This window comes from Vicugna pacos, chromosome 11, assembly GCF_048564905.1.
Source record: "Vicugna pacos chromosome 11, VicPac4, whole genome shotgun sequence".
In the NCBI taxonomy this organism is placed as follows: domain Eukaryota; kingdom Metazoa; phylum Chordata; class Mammalia; order Artiodactyla; family Camelidae; genus Vicugna; species Vicugna pacos.
Genome location: NC_132997.1, coordinates 35,302,533 through 35,319,759, shown reverse-complemented (window position 1 = coordinate 35,319,759; position 17,227 = coordinate 35,302,533).

The window sequence follows — 17,227 nt, the reverse complement described above, 5'->3', positions numbered from 1 at the left end:
ACCTAAGTGAGTTTCCAATAACCTCATTAGTTGGCAGTAGGGCTGAAAATGAATTCCTTGCTAGTCTGGTCCAGCTCTCATCTTGTCCATTGGTTCACATCCTCCCTAGGCTAAGCGTCTTGGAGCACTGGGTCCATTGTCCTGGGTGGTCCAGGGCTGAAGGAAGATTACTTGCCCAAGGGCTTGGATTCATGGGGCAAGAGAGTGATTTCTAACCAAGATTTCTCTTAGGTCAAGAGGTACAGGGTCAGAAAAGCAGGCACCAAGGGACAAATTTGGGAAACTTGTGGATTGTCATGTTGGAAGCAAGGGAGTAGGTGAGAGAACAAGCTAGGGTTTTCCTGATTTCTTTCCTAATATAGTGGGTTGGTTTATGTACTCACCCCCAATTCATGTCCACTTAAAACCTCAGAATATGGCCTTATTTAGAAATGAGATCTTTGCAGATGTAATTAGTTAATATGAGGTCATATTGGACTAGGGTGGTCCCTAAACATGACTGGTGTCCTTGTAAGAAGAGGAGAAGACATGCAGATACACATACAGATAAGAAAGCCATGTTGTAGGGGGAGGGTATAGCTCAGTGTTAGATCATCCTGGCTTCAATCCCCAGTACTTCCATTAAAAAGTAAAATAAGAAAATAAATAAACTTAATTACCTTCCCCCCCGAAAAGAAAGGCATGTGAAGACAGGGGCAGAAATTACTCTATCGCAAGCCAAAGAACACCAGGGGTTGACTGCAAACAAAAGAAGCTGAAAGAGACAAGAAAGAATCTTCCCCTAGAGGTTTTGGAGGGACTGTGGCTCTGGCAACATCTTGATTTCTGACTCTGTACTCCTGAAATATGAGAAACTAAATTTCTGGTGTGTTAAGCTGCTCGATTTGTGGTAATTTGCTACAACAGTCCTAGGAAACGAACACACCTGACTCAGAAGCGAGAAGGGGTATCCCTGATGAAATAGTTGTCGTGATGTTTACATTTATAGACACCACTAACTTCTTATTCCTTTGATTACCCGACTTGGGAAATTATCCCTGCTTCTTGCCACGTGAGATGCAAATAATACCCAATCCTAGATCTGAAGCTATTTCTCAGCACGTATAGTTCTGGCTGGCATGCACTTCTTGAAATGTGCAGTGTCTGGCAGGCAGCAGACTCTGTATATACATAATTGTTGAATGAATGACTTAATTTATGAATGATGGGTTGGCAAGGTAGAAGAGCTAATTATGCCTCTTTGTGGATATCGGGCCTCTTCATATTTATTTTTTTGACTCAGTCGTCTGTAGGGGATGGTCTGTTTTCCTGAAGTAGTCGAGAATGGGCTTGATAATCAGACAAACTTAGAGTCAGTTGCTGTGTGACTTTGAGCCAATAACTTAGCCTCACTGAACCTTTGTTTCTTACTTATGAGTGAAAAAGACAATGCCTGCCTGAAAGGGTTACTGAGAGGATTTGTTATCTGAGTACCTGGCCAAACATATAGGTATATGTGGTCACAACTGGGGTCCTGTTGATCTACCTGCTTCTCTTTCCACAGGAGGTGCCTAATGGTAGTACTCATAATGGCCCTTTGAAATTGGAAGATACAGGCACGCATTTTGTGGTGAGTGTGTGTCAATGTGATATATGTATTTTTAAGTGTGAGGTATGTACAAAGTAGTGTGTATACATCAAATGACCATTCTTTTTCCTTCTGAGCAAAAAAAAAAAATCCATTTTTTTTCTCCTGTCTTACTCAATTTTCAGATTCTTGTTTTTAAGTATGGTTGAAATACCAACCATTTTTATCTCAAACCTTGCCTCAAAAACATAATTTAAATACAATCCATTTGAATATATAGATTGCTTCCATTCAAATGGCTATTCTTAAATAAACCTGAAAAACAGTGACCACACTTACTGTTGCTGAATTCAGCTCTAAAAGAATCAAATTGTTCCAAGTAGTCCTCTTCTGAGAGTGGAGCATCAAAGAACTGAGTCATTTAGTCACACATTTTAAATCTCTGTAACATTTTCCTCATTCATCCCAGGACTGTCAACACAGCTGTTACCAGTGTAGGTGCAGACAGCTTTCTAAACGGAGTGGTAAGTCGATTGGTTATGGTTTAATAGACACCGCATTAGATGTTTTCCACTTTGGGCTACTGTATGCAATCAATCATCTTCTCTGGAGGAAATAAAAAAGAAATTTAAAAAAATAAGAGGCAGAAGAGAAAAGATATCCATTTTGACTGATAATGATCCCAGGAGCTTCTCTCCCAGGGAGGCATTGAGAATGAGTGTGTGAATGCAGGTGCTATTGGTGGATGCACATAAACTGTCCTAAGATCTACATGTCAGCATTCCTAATGCTGAGCTCTGCCCTGGGGAACACCCTCCTAAGACGTTTGTAAGAAAGCAGTGGAAAATCTGACCACTGAAGACAGTGGCTCCAGGTACCTTGGAAGCAGATGTTGGCAAACAATTATTCTACATGGTCTGGTCCCCAGCCACTTTCTGAAGCTTCACCAGATCCTCTAACCAGAGCACAATGGCTTCAAGCCCCACTTATCTGATTTTAAATCCAGACACATACCCAAACTATTAGATGACATTGCATTGGTATTTTTATGGCTTTGTAAATCTATTCTTTGTCTAATGCCTCAACACCTTGGACAACTGTCTGGGTGGCTGGGAGGAGGGGAAAGCAAAGAATCCCATCAAAGAGGCAGCGTTAGTATTAAAACTAGATCTGACACCAAAGCTGGTGCTCTTTCTACCACAGTGCACTGCTCTGGAAATGGTAGATGCTTAAGGCCTTCCATGATCTGGCCTCAGCTTCTCTCCTAATTTCCCATAAATCTACATTTGCCTTCCCAGTCTCCAGCTGCACTGAATTCCTTGCCTCTCATGGATGCATATTAACACTCAAGGCAGCATCTTTGCACTTGCTGTCCCTTCTATCTGGAACATTCTCTGCTTAGAATAGCTTTGGTCCTCTTGGATGCCTGCCACATTTCTGAATAAAGGGCCCCTTCTGAAAAGTTTTCTTCAGCTCCTTTTTCTATCTCCTGGCTTTTCATAGCTTCCTTTTCGATTGCACGTATTCCTGAGTCTACCTGGCCACCTTCCTCACGTTTTACCTTTGCAGCTTCTGACTAGGGAGCACTCCTGGGCTCTAGTGGCATTTGACAGATTGTTTAATGAATGAAGGAAGTAATGAATGGATAAAGCCAATGAAATCTCTCAGCAAAAGTCCCAAAAGCTTTGGAATGAGGTGAGCTATAATCATTATACATCACAGACATCATTATGTATCATGCTAAATAAACCATGAACGAGTCAAGTCTACCTGAATCAGACCACAGGCTCCTTTTGGAGAGGGCAGAGTTTCTCAGTTTTGGTTACAAACTAAGCATCAGAAATAATTAGCATTGCAGACATCAGCTGGAGTAGTCAATTATCTCATATATCCAAGGAGGGAGTTTGAATCCTAATTCACTGACTGCCTTAGCATGTGACTCTGAGCAAGTATCTGTTGCTATTTAATCTTCCCACTCATACGAAAGAGATAAAGACTTTGATCTTCAACTCAAGGACTAATGAGGTTGAGTATGTGAAAGCTCTGAGCATCTTGGAGGAAAATACTTGCTACAGTACCATGACCATGCACTCTCATCTCATGTGGGGAATGCAGGGTGGTGGAAGTTGTCTCTATCTTTTCTGCCATTTAAGGCAGATAATCTGGATTCAAAATGTCACTCCAGGGAAGATTGCAGTTAGATAGCTATTTCTGGCTAAGGAAGAGCTAGAATTGGCATGTCTGGAATAGTTTGCATGAGCTTGGGGTACAAATTGAGGCTAACACAGCTTTATAGGATTAAGTCTGGAGCATCCATCCTGCAAGCTGTGAGAAATTCTATCTTCGCCCTCTGGCATCTCCCTCCCATGATAAATTTGAGAAATCCTTTCTCAGACCCAGAAGATTGGTCCTGGTGATTATTGATATCCAGAGTGTCCATTGCTGCAGAGAATAAGTTCTATCAAAGATTTCTCAGGCTGAAGGGTGGAAAAAGCCCTGTTACAGGTGCTCTACCCCAAAGACACCTGGGTCATGGATGCTGTGGCTTTTGCCTTAGTCACATGCAGTGCCTGGAATGAGCCCTTCCCACAGAAAAAGCTCATGACATTTGATGTTTGCTACTTTTAATTAAGAAAAGAAAGTCACCACAAGTAAATCAAGATGGGATCCTAAAATACTGTTCAACTAACCCAAAGGAAGGCAAGAAGAGAGAAATAGAGGAATAAGAAACAGAAGAAAACAACAAAATCTCAGCTTTAAATCCTGTCAGAACAAAATTGCCTTAAATGTAAATGATCTAATATCAAGCAAAAGACAGAAATTGACAGTGGATTTAACAGTATGGTCAAAAATACACTGTTTCCAAGACATACACAAACACAATGAAATACAGACACGAAATAAAAAGATGGATAAAGATATACCATGGAAACCTTAATTTAAAAAATGAAGCAGAAGTGCCTATATTAATATCAGATAAAGTAGACTTCAGAGGAAAGAAAATTTCAGAGACAGAAAGGAACACTACATAATGATAAAAAATGTATATACCACCAGGAAGACATAATGATCCTAAATGTGCATGCACCAAACAACAGAGCCTCAAAATACATGAAGTAAAAACTGATAGCATTGTAAGGTGAGTCCACAATTACAGTTGGAGACTTTAATACCTCATGCTCAGCAACTGATAGAACTATAATCAGCAAAGACATAGAAGAACTGAACAACACTATCAACAGGATTTAATTAACATTTACAGAGTATTCTACTCAATAACAGCAGAATACGCATTCTTTTCAAGTCGTCCATGAACATTTAACAAGATAGAGCTATATCCTGAGTCATAAACAAACCACAATAAATGTAAAAGAATTGAAATCATATTAGGTATGTTTTCTGACCATAATGGAACTCAAACTAGAAAGCAATAACAGAAAGACAACAGGAAAATCTCCAACAACTTAGAAATTAAACACCACATTTTAAATAACCCATGTGGCAAAGAGAAAGTCTCAAAGGAAATAAAATATATATAGAACTGAATCAAAATGAAAATGCAACATACCAAACTATGCAGGGTGCAGTTAATGCAGTGCTTAGAAGGAAATTTATAGTTCTAAATTCTTAGTTTAGATAAGAGGAAAGGTCTCAAATCAATAATTTAAGCTCCTACTTCAAGTAACTAGGGAAAAAAGAGCAAAATAAACCCAAAATGAAAGAAAGAAAGCAATAAATAGCAGAAATTCACAAAGTTCAAAAAATAGGGAAAAAATTAGAGAAAATCAATGAAAACTGGTTTTTAAAAAATAAGAAAACTGGTAAAACTTTTATAAGGCTAACATAGAAAAAAAAAAGAAGACACAAATCACCAATATCAGTTATGAAACAAAGGATGTCTCTACAGATTCTGAAGCCATTAAGAGGATAAGAGGGACATACTTTGAACAATTTTACTCTTATAAATTCAATAACTTAGAAGAAATGGATCCAGTCCTCAAAAACCACAAGCCAGCAAAACTTAATGAGGATAGAATACACAACCTGAATAGACCTTTAAGAGTGGAAGAAATTGAATTCACAACTTAAAAGCTCCCAACAAAGAAATCGCCAGACTCAGAAGACTTCCCTGCAGAATTCTACCAAACATTTAAAGAGTAATTAACATCAATTTCACATAATCTCTTCCAGAAAATAGAACTCATTTTATGAGGTTGCACCGATACAAAACCAAAGACAGTACAAAAAAATTAGGAAGCTACAACCTAGTGTCTCTCATGAACTTTGATGCAAAAATCCTCACAAAATATTAACAGAGTGAATCCAAAAATGCATGAAATGAATTACAAGCCACCAGTAAGTGGGATTTATTCCAGATATGCAAGGCTGGCTTAACGTTGAAAAGTTGTCAGAATAATCTTCCATATCAGCAGAAATCTGATACTACCATAATCTTCCAAATGAGTCAATCAATTGGGGGGGGGGGACGGGGAAGCATATGACCAAAAAAAAAAAAAAAGTGAAATTCTATTTCACAAAAAAACAAGTATGTGTTGTGCTGGCCTTGTGCAGCTGTGGCAAAGGTCAAGATGAGCAATCTTTTGTTCCCTGACCTTGGAGAAACAGGAAGTCTGGAATGGAGCAGAGCTATGCAGAAGGGTGGAGATATGGCTCAGGGAGGCTAGCTACCTCATTTGCTTAATGTCATTTAGCCAGTAATGGAGAATAAAATTTTTTGATAGCAAATCCAGAGATATGTGTACCGGGGTACCCAGGAATTGCACTCCAGATCAAATTATTTCATAAAATTACACACACATACACACACACACACACACATATGTGTATCAAAGAGATGAAAAATAACATGACTCAACACAAGAAGCTAGTGAACACAGCAATTTGAAATCCTTGAAATAATGTGAACTGATGACTTTTATTCTTATAATATTTTGGAGCCGTAATTGGCGTCACAGAACTCTTTCAGATGCCTAGGTTTACAATGATGGAACTGAAGTTCAGGACATGAAGGCTTGCCTGAAGTCACACAGCTACTTAAAGGCACAGAGCAAACTATACCTAGTGTGCTGTCCTGGAGGAAAATGCCCCTTGCACTGTCGCTCACTAAAATGTTAATTATGAATGCATTATGTGTATTACTTACACAAGAGGACTTCATGTGCAGGTGCTTTAAAAAATGGTAATGTCATGTAGAAATCCAACTTCACTGTAACATTAACTGGAATTGTAAAAGTGGCTTTTACTATAAACTGTCTCAAATTCTTTTAAAATTATGTAGGAATTGCTTTATAAGCACATGGAATTAGATCTCATTTATTTGAGCTCTAAAATGAGCATTTCCGCAAATGTGGTAAATATTCATAAATATTTAATAATAAAACCTGATTAGTTTCAGATGATATGAAAGGGATTGGTTTGGTGGGATTGCCCATGTTATTTACAAAAGTTGCTCATAAAAATAGGAACAATGTCTAATTTTTCCCCTCAGTACTTTTCCTCAAAGCCAACAGGTGTTCAGAACCCTTTCATGGACTGTTCTTTTCATGAGGATTTTGAGCTTTTGGAGAAGAAAATGTCTTTAAAATCTTATCTCATTAACATTAATGATGATTGTGTTCTGGACACAGTTCTGGGCACTTTCTATTCCTTCCTTCCTCTCTTCCTTCCTTCCTTCCTTCTCACAACACTCTTGCAAGGAAAGTACTACTAATAGTACTATTATTCTAATTTTACAGGCAAGTGAACTTTTGGCTCACTCTGTATCACCGTGGATTGGTGGGAAAGCTGGGACTGGATCCCAAACGATTTTGATTCAGAAGCCTGTGCCCTTTCTCACTCCTATTACCCTACCCTCCACTCTCCCCACCCATTCCCAGCAATGGAGGTATGTGTGAAGTTACATTCCAGGATACCACAAAGGGAAAATGTAGAGAGACTGTTCAGAAGGAGGAGGGAAGCCAGGATAGCAGGTGCAGTTCATGTTATTAAAAATTTTTTTTAATTGAAGTACAGTCAGTTACAATGGGTCAATTTCTGGTGTACAGCATACTGTCCCAGTCATGCATATATATACATATATTTCTTTTCATATTCCTTTTCCTTAAAGGTTACAAGATATTGAATATAGTTCCCTGTGCTATACAGAAGAAATTTGTTTTTTATCTATTTTTATATCTAGTGGTTAACACTTGCAAATCTCAAACTCTCAGATTCATCCCTTCCCACCTCCATTCCCCAGGTAACCATAAGATTGTTTACTACATCTGCTAGTCTGTTTCTGTTTTATAGATGAGTTCATTAGTGTTCTCTTTTTCTATCAGATTCCACATATAAGTGATATCATATGATATTTTTCTTTCTCTTTCTGGCTTACTTCACTTAGAATGACGATCTCCAGGTCCATCCATGTTGTTGCAAATGGCATTATTTTATTCTTTTTTTTTTAATAGCTGAATAGTAATCCAACTTCTTTATCCAGTCACCTGTCGATGGACATTTAGGTTGCTTCCATGTCTTGGCTATTGTAAATAGTGCTGTTATGAACATTGGGGTGCATGCATCTTTTCGAATTAGAATTCCCTCTAGATACATGACCACAAGTGGGATTGCTGGATCATATGGTAAGTCTACTTTTAATTTTTTGAGGAATCTGTTGGAGTTTGTGTTCTTAGGATGGATAAGTGCCCAGGATTTTGTATAAATCCTATGAGCAGCCAGAAGCCTGGATGAATAGTAACAGCTAACCATGAGCTGGAGGCACAGCTGAAATTGTGCCTGCTACCATGCAGATCCACCTTACACAGCCAGATAGACACCCCAAACTTCCATCCTAAATGAATGGCTGCTTTGACAGGAGTGATGACCCCACAAAATTGCACTTGATTTTGGATCAATCCACAATTGACACCCATCCCTATGCTTCATATTTTCCAAAATTTATGGAGAAACTAGAACTAGACCTAAGAGGAGCAAGTAAATGATTAAAGGGAAAATTGAAATTCACCCTTTTAAAGTGTACAATTGAGTGAGTTTTAGTATATTCACAAGGTTGTGCAATCATCACCACTATCTAATTCCAGAATATTTCATCACCCTCAAATGAAAACTGGTACCCGTTAACAGTCACTCCCCATCTCCACCCTCAACCACCTCCACCATTGGCAATGATAATCTATTTTCTGGCTCTATGGATTTGCTGACTCTAGGCATTTCATATACAAGAAATCATATATGTGGTCTTTTGTGTCTGGCTTCTTTCACTTATCATGTTTTCAAGGTTCATCCATGTTATGGCATGTTTCAGTACTTTATTTTTCATTGCCAAGTAATATTCTATTGTGTGTATAGACCACATTTTGTTTATCCATCCATTATTTGATAGACACTTGGGTTGTTTCCACTTTCTGGCTATTATGAACATTGAAGTACAAGTTTTTGTGTGCATATGTGTTTTCATTTCTTTTTCATTGGATATATTCTCAGGAGTGAAATTGCTAAGTCATACAGTAATTCTATTTTTAACTTTCTTAAACATTGCCAAACTGTTTTCCAAAGTGACTGCACCATTTTACATTCCTACCAACAATGTATCAAAAGCTCCAATTTCTCCATATCATTGTCAACACTTGCTGTTGTCTGTCTTTTTTATTAGTCATCCTAGTGAGTATAAAGTTGTTTTGATTTGCATTTCCTTAAAGATATTAGGCATCCTTTCATATGCTGTTTGGCAACATGCTTATCTCCTTTATGTCAATTTAAATCCTTTGCCCATTTTTAACTGGGTTATTTGCCTAGACACTAGACCCTTATCTGATATCTGATTTGCAGATATTTTTCTCCTATATTGGCTGTCTCTTCAATTTCTTGATAGTGTTCTTTGATGCACAAGTTTTAAATTTTGATATCATATTTAACATTTTTTTTCTTTGTTGTATGTGCTTTTGGTATCATATCTAAAACTTCATTGACAAGTTCAAAGTTGTTCAGACTTACCCTATGTTTTCTTCTAAGGATTTTTATAGTTTTAGCTCTTACATTTGTGTGTTTGATCTATTTTGAGTTAATTTTTCTATATGGTATGAGGTAGGGGTCCAACTTCATTCTTTTGCGTGAAGTTATCCAGTTGTACCAGCACCATTTGTTGAGAAGATTATGTTTTTTCCACTGAAGGGTCTGGACACCTATCAACTGACCATAAATGTAAGGATTTACTTATGGACTATCAGTTCTAGTCCATTGATTTCTTTGTCTATTCTTATGCCAGTACCACACTGTCTTGATTACTGTAGAGTTGTACTAAGTTTTAAAATGGAGAATTGTGAGTCTTCCAACTTTTGTTTTTTCTTTTAAGATTTTTTCCAACTATTCAGAGTTTCTTGCAATTCCATATAAATATGAGGATCAGTTTGCCCATTTCTTTGAAAAAAAGAAGTGATTAGGAATTACATTAATCTGTAGATTATGGAAAGTAATTCTAAAAATGTTAAACTTTCCAGTCCATGAGTGAGTAAAGGAAGTCTTTTCAGTTACTTATGTGTTCTTTAATTTATTTCAATGATATCCTGTAGTTTTTAATGTACAAGCTTTGCATTTCTTTTGTAAAATTTCTTCTGAAGTATATTATTTTTGATGCTATCATAAACAGAATTGTTAAATTTCACTTTCAGATTTTTCATCACTAGTATACTGAGATACAATTAATTTTTGTATATTGATTTTGTATCCTGAAACTTTGCTGAATTCATTTTTAATAGTTTTATTAGTTTTGTTTTGTTTTGTTTTGTTTTGTTTTGTTTTTTTAGTAGAGCCTTTAGGACTTTCTATATACAAGACCATGGCATCTGCAAACATAGTTTTCACTTTTACCCATCTGGATCACTTTTATTTCTTTTTCTTGTTTAATTACCACCCTGCTAGAACTTCCAGTACAATGTTCGATACAACTGGTAAGTGCAGACATCCTTGCCTTGTTCCTAATCTTAGGGGTGAAACATGCAGCATTTTACCATTAAGTATGATGTTATGTGAGCTTTTCATACATGCCCTTTATCAAATTGCACAATTAGCTTTTTAATGTGATCACCACCACCAGTTGGTTTCATTTACTAGTTCTCACATACCTTAGGAGTTGTCTGAAGCTCTGTTGGTGTCATCAAAGTTCCAGATGATAAGTTTCCCTTTTGTGTCTATATAACAGATTCACATCCAAATAATGATGTCCTAGTATTTAATAGACTAATAGGCAAATATGTCCTCTTTGATACATCCTGGTAAAGTTAAAATAGTTGAGAACCTAGCAGTTTCTTGTTTGACAAAGGCACCTTGCCTGCCTTAGCATTCATTTTCCTTTCTATAACAAGGAGTTGGGAGTAGGGAGTTACCTCTGCTTTTACTTTCTAACCAAGTATGTGACTCTCAAGTGGTAAGAATGAGTGGTAACCTTTGAGTGCTGTGCATATCAGTGGACGATGATGTTATGATGAAGGCTGATCAAGTAGAAAACAGAGGTCCAGTGTGCCCTTTGCCTCACAGCCAAACAAGCTGGAGCTGTGCTCTTAATCTATGATTTTCATATTCTGGGTAAAAACTGCATGTGACCAATGTTTCCATGAACTGAAACAGGACCTCAAGTAAGAACAAGGATGTCTAGAACAGACAATGTTCTTTGGGGCAGAGAAGGGTACAATAAGACAACAATGCAGTAAGAAAAGTGGAGGAAAGTGCCCTCTACAGGTTTCTTCCCTCCAAACCTGCAGGGAGGAAGGCAACATTCACCACAACCCCTAAGGACCTGTGTCCCCTTTACTATGCAGTTTCCACTGCAGTGTCCAGTGAGGTCATATGTTGGAAGAAAAGGGAAGTAGAAGTACTTCTTTGTCACAGGATGACGCAGGGCACCTGACTCAGGGTGCAGAGAAAGGGAAGTGGAGAAAGGCAGTGCCTAGTCCTTCCCAGTTAAGTTGTCTTAGGGGACCGAATGCTCTGAGCCCACCAAGGGGGTTGACTTCATGAGCCATAAGTTCACCAAGAACTTGCTTGACCTGGGTCTTTTCTGGAATGAAACCCACTTCTTTCAGGTGATCACCCATGTTGGAGCCTAAATGTAGCATTTTCTACTCTGTGATTTGATGATGAAATTATAAACTTAAATTATAATTGAAAAAATATTTTTAAGAGGAAATCTGGAAGTTTTCAGGGGCTTGTCACTGCAATTACAACACTCACAGCTGCCTCATCTAAAAAATGGAGCCAGAAGACTGCTTAAAACAATGTCCAAATGTAAAATGTCTGACGATCTTGGCACAATAACAGCCAACAGCTTCAAAGAACAGAGAGGCTTACTTCCTCCTGCTGGCCTTCCGTGGTACACCATAGCTGGGCTAGTAATGCCCCTTGTGTCAACACTGGGGATGAAGGCACCAATGGGATGTGTGATGAGCCACATACTGGATGGTAGTCTCACCCTACATCTTAACAGATAACAGTCCAAAGTAAGCACCACTTTGTGTCTGTGAATGTGCAGCAGAGTAAAAACAAAGCAAACCCCAAATTCATTTTGCTGAGTTCTGAACCTGAATTAGTGGAGCAATCTCACTACAGAGCAGATGGTCTTTGTTTAGCAAAACACCTTGGTATTCTATTGTAATGTGAAAGAGGAGGCTCCCAAGATGTTATCTGGAAAGAGACAATGACTGCTAAATCTCTACGTCCTTTTGAGGTGATGGGATGTTGGCAGCAAAGGAAGGGAGGTTTCTACCTCCTTTTAGGGGCCATGGTCCCAGGGAGCAGTGTTCAAAGAAAAAGTCAGAGGTCTTGAAGAGTCCTGCAGTCACCAGAAGCAAAAAGAGCAGTGAGAAAGCCCGGCGGGGCCGCGGCCAGTGGGCGGGGCCGTGGCCGGTGGGCGGGACCGCGGCCAAGTGACTAGCCAGGAGCAATTTTAAGACCAATCCTATTTGTGTAAACACAAAAGAAAGTGGGTGGAGCAGGGGAGACACACCCAGGTATCCTCTCCTTAGTGTCACTAAAGCAATGAAAATAGAGAATTGATTCAAAGCAAGAGCAGAAAGATGGGGAAATTGGTGCTAGTTTTATGGTTGAGAGGCCACAAGTAGTGCTGGACATTGCTTGGACTTCAGAGGCAACACAAGTCGAAGGGGAACCCTACTTCTGTCACCTGTGAGTTGGGTAATCTTGAGTGGAACAGAACCTCACTGGACCCCAATCTCTTTATCTAGACATGGAGGTAAGAATAATGATCTAGCTGATAACCATGCCCCATTTATCCCCCTTCCCTCTTTCACCATGGCCACCCAAAGCATGAAGAGACAGGGGGTCCGAATTAAGATGCTGTCTAAGGGAGCTCCAGCCTCTGTAGTCCTTTCTTCCTAAACCTTTGCTCTCCCCAAGGGCCTCCAGCTTCTCTCTGCTCATGGCTGCTAAGGAGACCCTTTTCATGCTATGGACTAACACTCCTCTCACTCTCCAGCACCACACATGCCAGTACCTCTAGGGCAGCAGGTCAGAAGTGGGTTGGTGGTGTATTCCAGCAACAACCACAACAACCAAAAAAAAAAAAAAAAAGCACATCTGGAAAGGACATAGGAAGTGGACAAGTGCGGAGAGGTACGAAGGACCCATCCCTGTGTGAATGAGATATAGCAGGAAATAGTAATTACGTCCTGAAATGGGTTAAAGGAAGTTCTGGAGCTTACCCTCCACTCTCAGCCTTCCCTGACTTACCTGTGGTGCCAGGATTGGGCCAACTCATTCCTGAATAGCGGAGCCTCTTCAGATCAGAGTGTGAAAGGACCACATGCTTGGGCTGGGCAAGCCCTCATGGCAAAAATGCATTTTCTCTAACCAATACACTTTCCAGATCCCAAGGGTTTCCTTGACTGCCCTCCATTCAGAGCCTTCCCTGGTGATCGTCTCACAGCTCAGTGATGACCATCTTCCTTAGCTGATGTCTTGACTTTCTCAGGCCAAACATCCTGTCCAAAGTCCTGTCTTCTCCCTTCTTCTTCCACACCAGGCATCCTGGGACCACACCCCACCCCCGACACTTCCTAAAAAGATCCCAGGCTGTAATACAGCCACCTGGAATGCACCTTCTGCCTGGAAAACTCATGTTTTTCCTTCACCCCCTGTGCTTATTTTTTTTCTGTCCTTCCTTTCAGGTTATGAGCTCTTCAAGGACAGTAACTTGCTGGAGGTACCTGGGCATGGAAACACGCATTAGTGTTTCCTGACTTTACCATGTGCTGGGCGCTTTGCTGAGCCTTTGATGTGCATTTTTTTCATTTTATCCTGAAAACAAACCCTCCCAATTTAAAACCAAGAAACTAAGTAATTGTCCTCCCATCAAACAGCTAGGCAGTGACAAAGTCAGGACTCTGCCCAGAGTCATCCACCTGCCCTCCAGCATTGTTTGAATGGTTGGAAAAACTCAGAAATCTTTCTGAGCGAATGGTAGAGATGAAATCCAGGGAGCTGTGCAGGGCAGGGAATGTGTGTGAGCTTATTCTCTGTGTGACTTGGAACCTAAACCTCAGTGTCTTTTATCTCAAAAATGGAAAGTTTATGAAATTCTCTAAACTGAGAATCAGAGTTTTGAACCATAAGCTTTTGTATGAATTAAATAAGCTAATGGAAATAGGTCTCAACAGATCTCCTAGTCAAGGTTAGCACCAGGGTGAAGCCAGCCAGCCACCCACCAAAGGCTCAACATTTAAAGAAGATGGGCTCTCTCAGGAGCCGACCTCCAACCAGAACGACCTTGAGCTTGAACATCTATGCACTTCTCCCCCACCCTAGTCCGCCTCTGGGCACTCAGGAAGTGAAGAATCATTACCAGTCCTTCTCCTTCTTGCTTCTCCCTAATGAAGCTGTTTTCTTAGGTACCTGGATGAAATTGTTCCGTTCAAATGAGGAGCTGATTCCTCAAATCATCTCTCTTTCCTTGTAGTCATCATACCTCAGTATTATTACTGTTTTTATTGGGAACCCCCTCAACCCCAGAACTCCCTTTGCATCGTCGTGCAGTTTCCACACACGGTGGGAGAGATTTCCCGTGAGTCTAGTTTCCTACAGCAGCTCAAAGGGCGTCCTTGTGCAGCTGCAGTCACAGGCCCAGTCTCTCCAGGAATCCCAATTTCTTTTCCATTTCTAGAACCTTTGCAGCTTGGACACTCAAGGCTTCAGCAGAAACTCTGTCCTGGGCTGTGGACACCATGCTTGTGCCCTCAGCCCTGTGCTGGGCCTGAGGCTCCTGACTCCTTTTCAACTGTTGGACAAGCAGGTAGCTCAGGGGCGATACCTGAACCACAAGCCAGGCCATGGTTGCTCTGCAGCTGCTTAATGATGTCTCGTTTCTCTGGTCATCTTCATGGTGTGGAGCTGTAATGGCCACCAGCTGCGTGGCAGAGAAGGTCAGGCAGAGGGGTGCAGCAGGCAATACCCCCCCCAGACTGGGAGCAGCTGTGAGACAGGAGGGCAGGGCCAGGGTACAACCAGTAAAAGAATGACAAAGAAATTGGCACCAAGATGGCAGAAGATTCAACTCCCAGTAGACCTTGAGTTTCATTATATGCTCATTGTAATATATTAGCATGCTAATGACAGTTCCACAGGCACCATGACTGTTCCCAGGCTAACCATAAACGGTCAAAATATGGGTGAGGCCCAATTCCTGGGAATCCCAGCCCCTTCCCTAAAGTAGTTGGAATAACCCTCCCACTTGTTAGCACATGAAGTTACCGAGTCCATGAAAACTAAGAATCTGGCACCTTATGGTCATTTTCTTGCCTTCTGAGACAGCCTGCACTCTGTCTATGGGGTGGGCATCTCTGAATAAATCTACTTTCACTCTACTGTGGCTCACTCTTGAATTCTTTCCTATGAGAAGCCAAGGACCCTCACTTGGTGGGGCATGTCCCAGGGACTCAACCAAAATCTGGGACACGACCATCTCTTGCACCCCATTTTCCTGTATCAGCTGCAGAAACAGGTGACTCAGTGACGGGTGGAGGAGGAGCTCATGTCCTCTGGCTGAGAGCTCTATGGGTTCATAAAGGAAATGTGAAGATAGGCCTCAGGGCTTTGAAAAAAAATTCCATCTTTTTATTTCACTAGCATTCACTCAGGGTATTCATGATTCCTCTCTCTTCCCTTCTCGTTCTTAAGGAAATGGCACATTGATTTCCCTGGAAGTTCCTGAAATGTAGCTTGTGACATGATCCTGACCAAGGACAGGAGAAACTAAGTTAAATGTATAATGCTCCTTTCTGGTTTTTGAACTATTTTGGGGGGCATGTCTTCCTCTTGGCCATTCTTGTCTTGAAAAGCCAAACGACAAAATGACAAAATGGAGGTTGGATTTCTATGCACGCTCTCCATCAACACCGTCCCACTGAAATTTGCAAGCCACACACGTGAACCACATCTGTTATTTTCAATTTTTTTAACAGCCACATCCAGAGGATTGAAAAAAGAAACAGGTGAAATGAATGCTCATAATATATTTGCTCTAACTCAACATATCCAATAATATATGAAAATGTTATTTCAACATACAATTGATATGAAAATTATTGTGATATTTTACATTTACAAAAAATACAGTGTGCATTTCACACTCACAGCAAAGCTGAATTTCAACTGGCCATGTTTTAAGTGCTCAGTAGCCATGTGTGGCTAGTGGCTCCCACACTGGACCTTGGACTGCACTGCTCTAAATTTTCTGTATCCACTGGGTGAGAACCACCATGCTGTAGCTCCTTGTAGGAGAAAGTAATGGATTCAGACAGACCTGGATCACCAGCAGCTCCATGATGGTGTGTCTCTTTGAGCACACCAGACCTCAGTCCTTCTCATCTGTAAGTGAGAAAAGCCTTTCTACCTCATAATTCTCTTATAGGAATTAAGAACATTGCTGAATCCAAAGTCACAAATGCATAGTCAACAAGTGTCAGTTATTGGTATACATACTGGTAGTTATTACATCCAGGTACAGATCTCAGAGACAACGGTCATCTAAGGACATGGTGGCAGAGTGGAGAGGGATGTCTGTGGGTCATCCAGTCCCAACCACTCATTCCATAAGCAAGAAAACCACGACCCAGAGAGAGGAAGTGATTCGCCAACACCACACAGCAGGTCAGAGTGGACCCCTGACATTTAGTCACATGGTCTCACACACTTTTCCGCCTCCCAGGGACACGTATCAGGCCTCAGCCATCACTTCTACATATTTTATTTTACTTTTTTTTAATTGAAATGGAAGTTATGTACAATATTATATAAATGACAAGTGTACCAGATAGTGATTCACAATTTTTAATGGTGAAACTCCTTTTACAGTTATCATTATTTAAAGTGAGATGAAAGTTCTTACTTTTTTATCTGTATTATACTACCAATATATAATATAGTGTGTAATCATATAAGCATAGTCTAGTATAGAGTCTAAAATATAGTCCAGTCTGGTATACAGGATGTACTCTGTATTGTAAACATGAAACGGGAACTATCTGGTACAATATCCTTGTCATACATCCCATACACACAACACACATATTCAGGCACACCCTGAAGAGATACATGTTATTTGTATTAAAAACAAAAGGTGTAAGAAGGTATAAT